This window comes from Rhinolophus ferrumequinum, chromosome 20 (genome assembly GCF_004115265.2).
Source record: "Rhinolophus ferrumequinum isolate MPI-CBG mRhiFer1 chromosome 20, mRhiFer1_v1.p, whole genome shotgun sequence".
Lineage (NCBI taxonomy): Eukaryota > Metazoa > Chordata > Mammalia > Chiroptera > Rhinolophidae > Rhinolophus > Rhinolophus ferrumequinum.
Genome location: NC_046303.1, coordinates 14,343,248 through 14,352,804, shown reverse-complemented (window position 1 = coordinate 14,352,804; position 9,557 = coordinate 14,343,248). Strand labels below are relative to the sequence as shown.

At 42.1% G+C, this 9,557-nt stretch overlaps 1 pseudogene; it reads right to left on the bottom strand.

The window, feature by feature from the left end:
* Positions 1-7,055: 7,055 nt before the first annotated feature.
* Positions 7,056-9,327, bottom strand: LOC117012094 (kallikrein-1-like; annotated as a pseudogene).
* Positions 9,328-9,557: the final 230 nt, after the last annotated feature.

Below are 9,557 nucleotides of genomic sequence, written 5' to 3'. Positions count from 1 at the left end.
ATCTGATCCTAACCAGCCACGTCTCCAGCTACATCTCTAGATCCCTGCTCCCCATGGTCACCCGACCAGGACCTCAGTCTGCTGCATGTCATCATCTCCTTAGCCTTATTTTCTATGGTCACAAAGTCAAGGGACAGCAATGCCGGCAAATCTCTGAAGCTTAACGTGCCTAATTAGCTCGCATCTGCCACAGACAGGAGCCTGCCCTATTTATGGCACCGAGAAGTGAGAAAATGTCCCCTACCATGGGGATCAGGTAACTCACACAGTTCTGCCAAAGTTTGGTTGTGAAACACGAAGCCTCTGAAACCTGTTGGTGTTAAGTGCACACCAAATATTCAATCCAGACATGTCGTGCTTGAACTATTCTGGGGCTCATAAACCTTTCATCAGAATCAGAGGTGAAATATTTGGCCTTATTTGTAAGTCCCATATTTCTAAAGACCTTGGGGGCTCATTTAGTATTCCCAGCAGAAAGGTCGCAAGGTTGGTTTTCAGGGGTCCTGGTGTAGCGGAACTGATGACTTCAGGCAGGAGATACTTTCACGATTTTCCAGGAACCAGGGCCTTGCTCCCGCACGTCGCCTGCTCTGTCCTTTTCTCTGTCCCTGACCACCCCTCCCCCGCAAGAGACCCTAAACACAGCACTGTTGTATAGGGACGTTCAGAGCCCTTATATTTTCAGACCAAAACACTGAAACATTTATTTAATATTAGTGAAGTGGCCTACTCCTTTTTTAGCAAGCTATATTACTAAAGGCTTTGCAAATTGTGGTTTTATTGGCAGAGGGGCAGTTACTTAATCTCATGGAAACCTGAGATCTAAGTGTTAGAGGGATCATCTCATCCACCTTTAGTTTTACAAGTGGATGGAATGAGACCCAGAGAGGTGAGGTGACCGGTCCAAGAGCTCACAGCTGGGCTGTGGCCGACCTATGCTTCATTGCGTACTATAATAGCTCCTGGACCTCAGACAAGTGACCTAACCACTCATGGGCTCAGTTTCCTCATAGACGTTCTGAGGAGTGAGTGAGCTAATTCACCCAAAATAATTAGCGCAGGGCCTGGTACAGATATTAGCCATGGATGTTACTGCTACGGCTACTATGCTCCAAACTCATTTCTAAGTTTACTTTTCCTAGAACCCAGCTCTGTCCTTATGTGACCAGCAATATGTCCAAATCTGGGCCTCAGAGGCGGCCTTATAATGGGATGCTGTGATGGCATTTTAGAAAACATAATTATCTTGCTTTCTGTAATATTCAAAGTCTCCAGAAGTTCAGAAGGGAACAAAATATCACAACAGGCCACGCCTAGGTTCCTATGATCACATAAGCTAAGAACTGACTTTTGAAAGCAGAGGTGAAAATGTTTCCCTCGTAAACAAGCTGCGTACTTAAAGTCACTGACAAGCCGTTTTGATGTTCTGCTTCCCTAGGAGTGTTTTATTTCTCGCTCGATGATTTGTTAGAGGTGTTTGGACAACTTAGGCCCATTATCTGCAGGTATTATCTCCTCACTTGCTGACTTCGCTGCCTTGAATGTCCTTTTCTCAAACAGCCTTTCTTGAAGGTGGTGGCACTAAATCAGGCCTCTGTGGCACTGTGAGCTTTCTCTCCTGGAAGGTCACCTTGGAATACACCTGCACTCTGGGCTCTTTCTTAGAAACGGTCCTGTACCTCTCTCCCCCAGGAAGGAGGTGGGCAGGAAGAAACTCATGTCCTGGCCCATGGCTGAGGAACAATAGCTAACATTATGTGCCAGAGCACCTATTATGTGCCAGGCTTTGTTTTAAGCAGTTTGCATTTATTTTCTCCTTGAATCTACATAGCACTCCTATGAATTAGGTGCTTTTACTAGTTTCATTGTACAGATGGAGAAATTGAGGCACCAGAGGTTAAATAACTTTCCTACAGTGACACAGTCCCCTCTCGCATGTCCAAGCCGGCATCTGACTCCCAGAGCTGTGCCCTGCAGTGCACTGTCTCATCCAGTCTCGTCTGCATCTGGGCAAATCAACCAGGAGTTCATTCAAAACAGGGTTCAGCTGTATCAATGCTCCTTCCTGCCCAACCTCACAGATCCTGGTTGAGACTGGATTATAGACAACTTTAGAGACACAGTTCCCCCCCCCCTACGTCTATACAATATATCCCCTACCCTCTCTCCTCACCTTAGGTAGCGACTGTCCTGGAGAAGTTGGATGTAGTTTTCCCTGGAATGCTTCTGTGCTTTAACTACAAATGTGTGTATTTATGTACGAGTATAATACACAGAATCATTTTGGGTGTTTCTGTACCTTATGACACATACATGGTATTATACTCAATAGGTTGTTCCACAACTTAAAAAAAATTAACGTATGTTTCTGAGTTTTAGTCACATGACTATATGTAAATTGAGTTCATTCATTTAACTGCTATGTAATATTCCAACGTATAATTATACTCTAGGTTATTTTTTTCATTTCTCCTATTGATAAACAATACTACTATGAACATTTGCTCACATTTGATACATAAGTGAGAATTTCTTTAGGTATATGTCGAAGAGGAGAACTGCCAGTTTGTAAAGTATATACTTATTAACCCTGGTAGATTTTGCCTAATTGCTCTTCAAAACAAGTGTGCCGGTTTGCACTCCCAGGAGAACAGAGTAAGAATTTGTATTTGCCCCCAATCCTTGCCGACATCCGATATTCTCGGACTTTAAAATTTCAATTATTGAGCTTTTTTCTGCATGCAATTTATAGCCATTTTTTTGTGTGTTTATAATTCTTTTTTTCTAATTGGGGAGTATTGGGGAACAATGTAGTTTTCCAGGATCCATCAGCTCCATGTCAGGTCATTGTTTTTCAATCTAGTTGTGGAGGGTGCAGCTCACTGGCCCATGTGGGGATCGAACCAGCAACCTTTGGTGTTATTAGCACCACCCTCTAACCAACTGAGCTAACCGGCCACCCCATAGACACTTTTCATACCCCTACTTCGAGATGCCCACAGGTAGGTGCCTCCTGACCTCCCTTTTCGGCCAGGCCTTTCTAGTCAAAGCCAAACAGTTATCCAGATAATTCAGACAGAAAGTCCTTGCCCAGGTAATTGTTATAAAAGCAAATATTGGTAATGGCAATGAGATAGGAAATAATTGAAAAGTTTATTGTCTTGTTTGCATACAAAGAATGCAAAACAATTATTTTGATCTTAACATCTTCTATTATTGAGTTCTTACTATTGCCAGACCTTGCATTCTACATAAATTATATTTTTAATTCTCTCAGCATTCCTATGAGGTTGATATTATCATCACCCCCATTTTATAGCTATAGGAATTGGGGCTCAGGGTGCTTAAATAACTGGTCTAAGGTCTCAAAACTAGTAGAAATTAGTGGAGCCAGGATTCAAATCCAGGTTGAGGTGACACCAAAGCCTGTTTTCTAACAACTGCCATAATGCCTCCACACAAGCATATATAATTTAGTTTATTTAGTGATTATAAGACAATATACTTTTAAGTGTCAACAATGTATCAAGTTACATATTAATTTTTATAACCATACCAGCTATTAAATATTTTAGTATACTCTAGCTTCTGATTTTATTACCCACTCCTCCCCCAAACCTGATTGATATCCTAGTGAAAATGAACCAGTCACTCTTACCTAGATACACCTTGTGTTTTCCTGCCGACTGGTATATACTTTGGCTCTAGAAATGCTGAGGAAAGTCCTCATGTCAGCCAGTTCTTCTTTGCAGCAGTTTAGTTCAACAAACATTTATAGAGCAGTTGCTAGGTAGCAACTAAAGAGAAAACAGTAATAAGGAGACTGGAAATGATGGGAAGTTCTGGGGCGTGGCTGTGTGTGTAGAGTCTCGTTCATTGGCTGAGTCAACAGACTTGAAGGGGGCTCTCTTCTTCATCGTACCGTCTGCAGGACACCCCAGTGCCTCGTTCTCTTTGAAAAGGGAAGAAAATCCCCTCTTTCTCCATTATTTTTATTTGCTTCCATCTTCCCCATTTCCCTTCCACCTCCTTGACTCAAGGCGTTATTCTTGTTTAAACAAGGTAATATTCTCGGTTTGAAATTTCCTCCATCCTTGACTAAGAAGAATGTAGTTTCTGCAATCTTTCTGAATGGGGCTGGTGATGGGGAAGTGGAGGAATGAAGGAAAGACCTAACTGCGCTGCATGATGATATGAAGCGTCAACACTGTTGTAAAGAGGTAACCTTGTGAATATGGCATTCTGAAGGGTTTGGAGTTCACTGTTAGAATGAATGTTTGCTATGGGAAATGGTGTGAGCGTGTGATGCAAATGTAGCTTGCTGCACAATCTGAATAAGATAGAGGCAGGATAGCTTACTTATAACCCCATCGGCCTCTGGCCTCCTTCCTTCTCAGGGCCTTTGCCCTAGCTCAAGGTTTCTTAGCATTGGTAACTATTGACATTTTGGGCCGGAGAACTCTTTCCTGTGGGGAGCTGTCCTGTTCATTGAAGCATGTTTAGCAGCATCCCTGGCCTTTACCCACTGGACGCCAGTGGCATCCCCACCCCCAGGTCCTGATGATCAAACATGTCTGCAGACATTGCCAAATGTCCTCTGCGGGACAAAATTAACCTTGGTTGACACCGACTGCTGTATCTGTTCTCTTTGCCTGGCACATGCTTTCCCCAAAGATCCATATTTCTATCTCCTTACCTCCTTCAAATCTTTGTGCAGCTCTTACCCATCGAGACTGCTCCGACCACCTTATTTAATAATGCAAACTGCCCATCTCCTGGATCCTTCGTATCCCTTACCATTCTCTACTTTTTAATTTTTATGACCATTTAATAATGTACCATACAACATACTTAATTTTATGTATTTATACGTGTTTTCTTTCACTAGAATGTAAACTCCTTGAGGGAGCAGTTTTTCTCCCTGATGCTTTCTAAGCACTGACAACAGCTCCTCACATATGGTAGGAAAAAAACAAACAAACACGTGCAAAGATCCAGTGAAACTCTACCTTTCACTCCTGTCCTCTGAGGTCTCCACCAGAAAACTAAGTAACCATTTTTTTTCCCTAGTTACTGGTATATCCTTTAGTTTCCTTATGCACAAATCAAGCAGTGAGAATATATATTTCTTATCCAAGCTTTTATTATTATTATTATTTTTTTTTAATCAAAAGTTGGCATGCATAGGCACCTGTTCAGCACTTTCCTTTTTAAATTTAACCTTATATGCATTTTGGTAAGAGTTTCTTCGTCTAAGATTTTTGGTCTAAGATTTTTGCTTTCCTGTTTGAACTTTTCCTCTCTGTGGTTGAAACTTGGAGATCCACAGTCTAGTAACATGGACTCGCCTTCTCTGTCCTATAACAAAGAAAAAATTGGATTTGCCCTTTAAACTTGAATCTAGTTTTCAACCAGACCCCAGCCGGGTCTCAGCCAGTCAGAAGTCTGCCCGCCTTGTTTCCTGCATGAGAGCGATTCATTGACTTAAGTCCACATGTCATTTGATTATTTTGGATTATGTGACAAGCTTTTTTTTTCTTTCTTTCTTCTTTTTGATGTAAATTAAATTGGTTCCCTCTAGGACAGGGCCAGGTATTGGTACCTCTTGGAAATCAGCCAGCCTGGGAGTGGGGACACAGGCAGTGTTGTTCTGGACCTTTGAGCAAGAATCCCCTGGGGGGTTCCTAGGCAACAGGAGGTGACCAGGTTCAGGACCTCGCACAACACTGGAGGTGACCTAGACAGTCACTTAGAACGGGCAATTCTGGATTTCAGTGCAGCAGTAGGATGGCTTCCTCTGATCTCTTTCTACACATGATGGGCCTCTCAGCAACCCTGAAAAGGCAGAAACCGGGAGGCCCAGAGAGACAAGTTGTTGCCTTAGGAATCTAAATGTTCCAAAGGCCCAGGAAATAAAATCTGACCTGGTGTGGGTGATGTGACTCTATGATGGGCATTTCATCCTGTGGAAACAAATGAGTGGTGTGTGTTTTGAAATTAAGCACTTAGTGATTATTACGTTAGAAGTCTTAAAACATTTAGCTCTCAACTTATCAGTCCTCAATGTATGACATTTCATGTTAGCCAAAATGACTATTTTTTCAAGACCTAAAAGATAAAATACATACCAACCTTTGAAATTGTAAACAAAGAATTAGAATGACAGATCACTACTGGTTAAAAGAAGTTATTATCTTGGGTGTACATATAAGAGATTTTCTTCTCATTTGGGAGGGACATGTTCAGGTCACGATAATTAAATACTGTTTTTCTCTCTTAGTTCCAGAAAGGTTAGGAAGAAGTTCCAGCAGGCAAAAAGAACAGCTGGATCATGCATCTTTCAAATGGGAAAAACTTGTGTCCTTAATCATGGATGAACCCGTGAGGAAATACTTTAGAAAAGACTGAACTCATCCATCCTTTCATAGAATATGTAATCTAATCAGTGCCCCGAGCAAAGCAGAGGGGAAGGATTAGGAATAATAGTCTGTGTTTATTTTTGTCTGGGATCTATGGAAATGTAGGTTTATGACTTGACTTGAGCTTTCACAGTTAAAATGGATGGTGTGTAGAATAGCGCTTGCTGCCAGGCCTGGATGGGGCCTCACTGGATTTCACAAGGTAAGTGGTCAGTCAGGACCCTCCAGAGCCGCAGTTGCCTTTCTTGTCTCCAGACTGGAACCCTTTGCGCCAAGCCCCCAGACGAGCTCCTGACTGCACAGTGGCAGCTGTGGCCATTGCCCCTGCTGTCTCCTACCCTCCACTGTCACTGTCACTGACACAGCAGTGTCATGGTCAGGTCTCCAATAACCACATTTAGTTACATTTGCTGGGAAGAGAGATAGCCATTAGTTTAGGTTTTCTTTATTTTCAAATTTCCTAATTAGTATACATACTAATATGGTTTATTTTAAGCTTGTAAACAATATTTCTTTTTTGCAACTTGATCTCAGATCTTTGATTTGTAGTGTGTTTTGGGAGGAGGAGTCTAGGTAACTTGTTTTTTTTTTATGCATATTTGGTTTTACTGGGGGTCAGGGACAGGGCGGGGGCATTCAGGGGTTGGCTGCCCCGGTCTCCTTGATCCAGTCCAGGAAGGACAGAAATTTGGTAAAGACACCAGGCATATGGGGTCAACCACACAGGCTGTGTCCCCAAGATGTTATTCCTTGAAACACACCATCATAGATCCGCGGGCCCCCTGAGTCACCCACACAGGTGTCCTTGCCACCCTGCAAGTGTCCAGCACACAGCATGACGTCTGTCACCTTCTGGGGGTGGGCATTGGCACACACATTGTTGGGCAGGAGCTTGAGGTCCACACACTGGAGCTCATCTGGGTACTCAACTACAAGTGGATCTAGTTCGATGTTGCCCCAGCCAGAGGCATAGCAGGTGCTCCCCAGTTGGGGTTCCTGGGTGGGCAGGTAGCTGTAGTCTTCTTCTGGATAGGTGGTGTGGTTCTTCAGGAAGCTCAAGTTGAATTGAGTGTGTGAGAAGCTCTTACTGACCTGGACAAACTGTGCTATGTCTTCATTCTCAAACAGGTTATGGTGACCCAGCCAGAGCTGGTAATTACTTGGGAGAGAGAGAGACCAAGGGAATGAGGGGAGAGGAGGGGAAAGGAAGAAGGAGCAGGGCAGCATGGAGGCGGGTCCTAAAGGAGAGAAAGAGAAACAAGGAAAACACTGAGCATGAAAGGTTTAGAATCATGGAGAAATAGAGACAGTGAGAAAGCAAAAGAATGTGACAGTGAGAAAAGCAGATCCAGAGACAAAGAGAAAGGCAGTGAAAAACAGAGCTTAAAAAGATACAGGAAATGAGAAAGGCAGAGGGGAGAACAGAGAGATAGAGGGAGCAGAAAGGAGGCAAGATGAGAGGGAGAAAAGACAGAGATAGTGAGAAACAGACAAATGGAAGAAGCAGGAGTGAAAGAACAGAGCAAGGGAGGCGAGTGCGAAATAGACAAAGTGGGAAAGGAATGGAAGCAGTAAAGAGAGAGAATGAGAAACAGGCAGAGGAGGCTAGGAGGTCTTTTTTTGTTTTGTTTTAGAAAGCTCTATTGAGCTATATACCACAGAGTTCACCCATTTAAAGTGTACAATTCAATGGATTTTAGTATACTCACAGAACTGTGCAACCATCACCAAAATGTAGTTTTAGAACATGTTCATCACACCAAAAAGAAATTTTGTGCCTATTAACAGTTACTCGCCATTTCCTTTCCTCCCCCAAAGCTTGGCAACCAGTAATCTCCTTCCTGTCTCTGTAGATTTGCCTATTCCGGTCATTTCATTCAGTATGTGGTCTTTTGTGACTGGCTTCTTTCACATGACATAATATTTTCAACGTTCATCCATGTTGTAGCAGGTGTCAGTAATTCATTCCCTTTTTTATTACTGAGTAATGTTCCATTGTATAGATAAACTACATTTTATTCATCCCTTCATCAGTTGATGGGCATTTGAGTTGTTTCCGCTTTTTAATAACGCTGCAATGATCATATACAAGGTTTTGCGTGGATGTGTGTTTTCATTTCTCTAGGGTTTATACCTGGGAGTGGGATTGCTGGATTATATGGTAACTTTATGTTTAACATTTTGAGGAACTACTAGGCTGTTCTCTGCTTTTTTACAGAGTGATAATACTATGGCCAGCGGTGTCTGTTAGGATTTGAGTGAAGAGCCCTATGTGAAATAGTGGGGGTCACAGTTGTATTTGCATACCACAAATAAAACCCTTTCAGGCAAATGGAAAACGCTCTTTTGTAATCAGAGTTTCTTTCTTTGACCCACTTTTCCTTTCTTCCTCCTCACCTCCATTGTCAATTGTTTTATTTTCTCATCAATGTTTATCGAGCCACGTTACCAGTATTAAAGGACTACAACAAGAGGAAAACCAGATAAATAAACAGTTATGAGAGCACCGTGGGACACAGAAGTGCACACTGGACCATACTGGCCTATGGTTTATTCACCCTGTATTCTCTTTGTATAAACCTTAAATTTTAAAGAGATATCTTAACTGTGTTTGCTAACCAAGTCTAAAGATTAACAATATTTTTATCTGTCTCCTGAACAATACAATTAACTAGTCAAGCATAAAATTCCTTCTTCATTCCCTTCTTCCAATCTCTACATTTCAATCAAACATTTTATTTTTCCCTTGTTATTATATTTGAAGCCCACATTTAGTTAGATTTACTAACAAATATAATTGATACCTTTGCTCACTATTGCTACTGGCTTCCCATTCCTTTCGTCTGGATTCATTTCCCTTTTCCTGAAATATATTCATCAGTAATTCTTTCAGGAAGGATCTGGTCATATTGTATCTCTATTCTTGAATGATTGCTTTTCGGGTATATTAGGCAGGATAAATCACACTCTTCAGCTGCTGTCTCAAGATTCAGATTAGTCTGCTCAGGAGTCAGCTATGCCCAGTGTCTTTTGCCTTTTTCTCTCTACCACCTTCATTGTTAAATCTCGGTGGCTTAACACTATTAAAATGAAATTCTCATTCACGCTTCAGGTTACTATGGGTCAGATGGCTCCCCT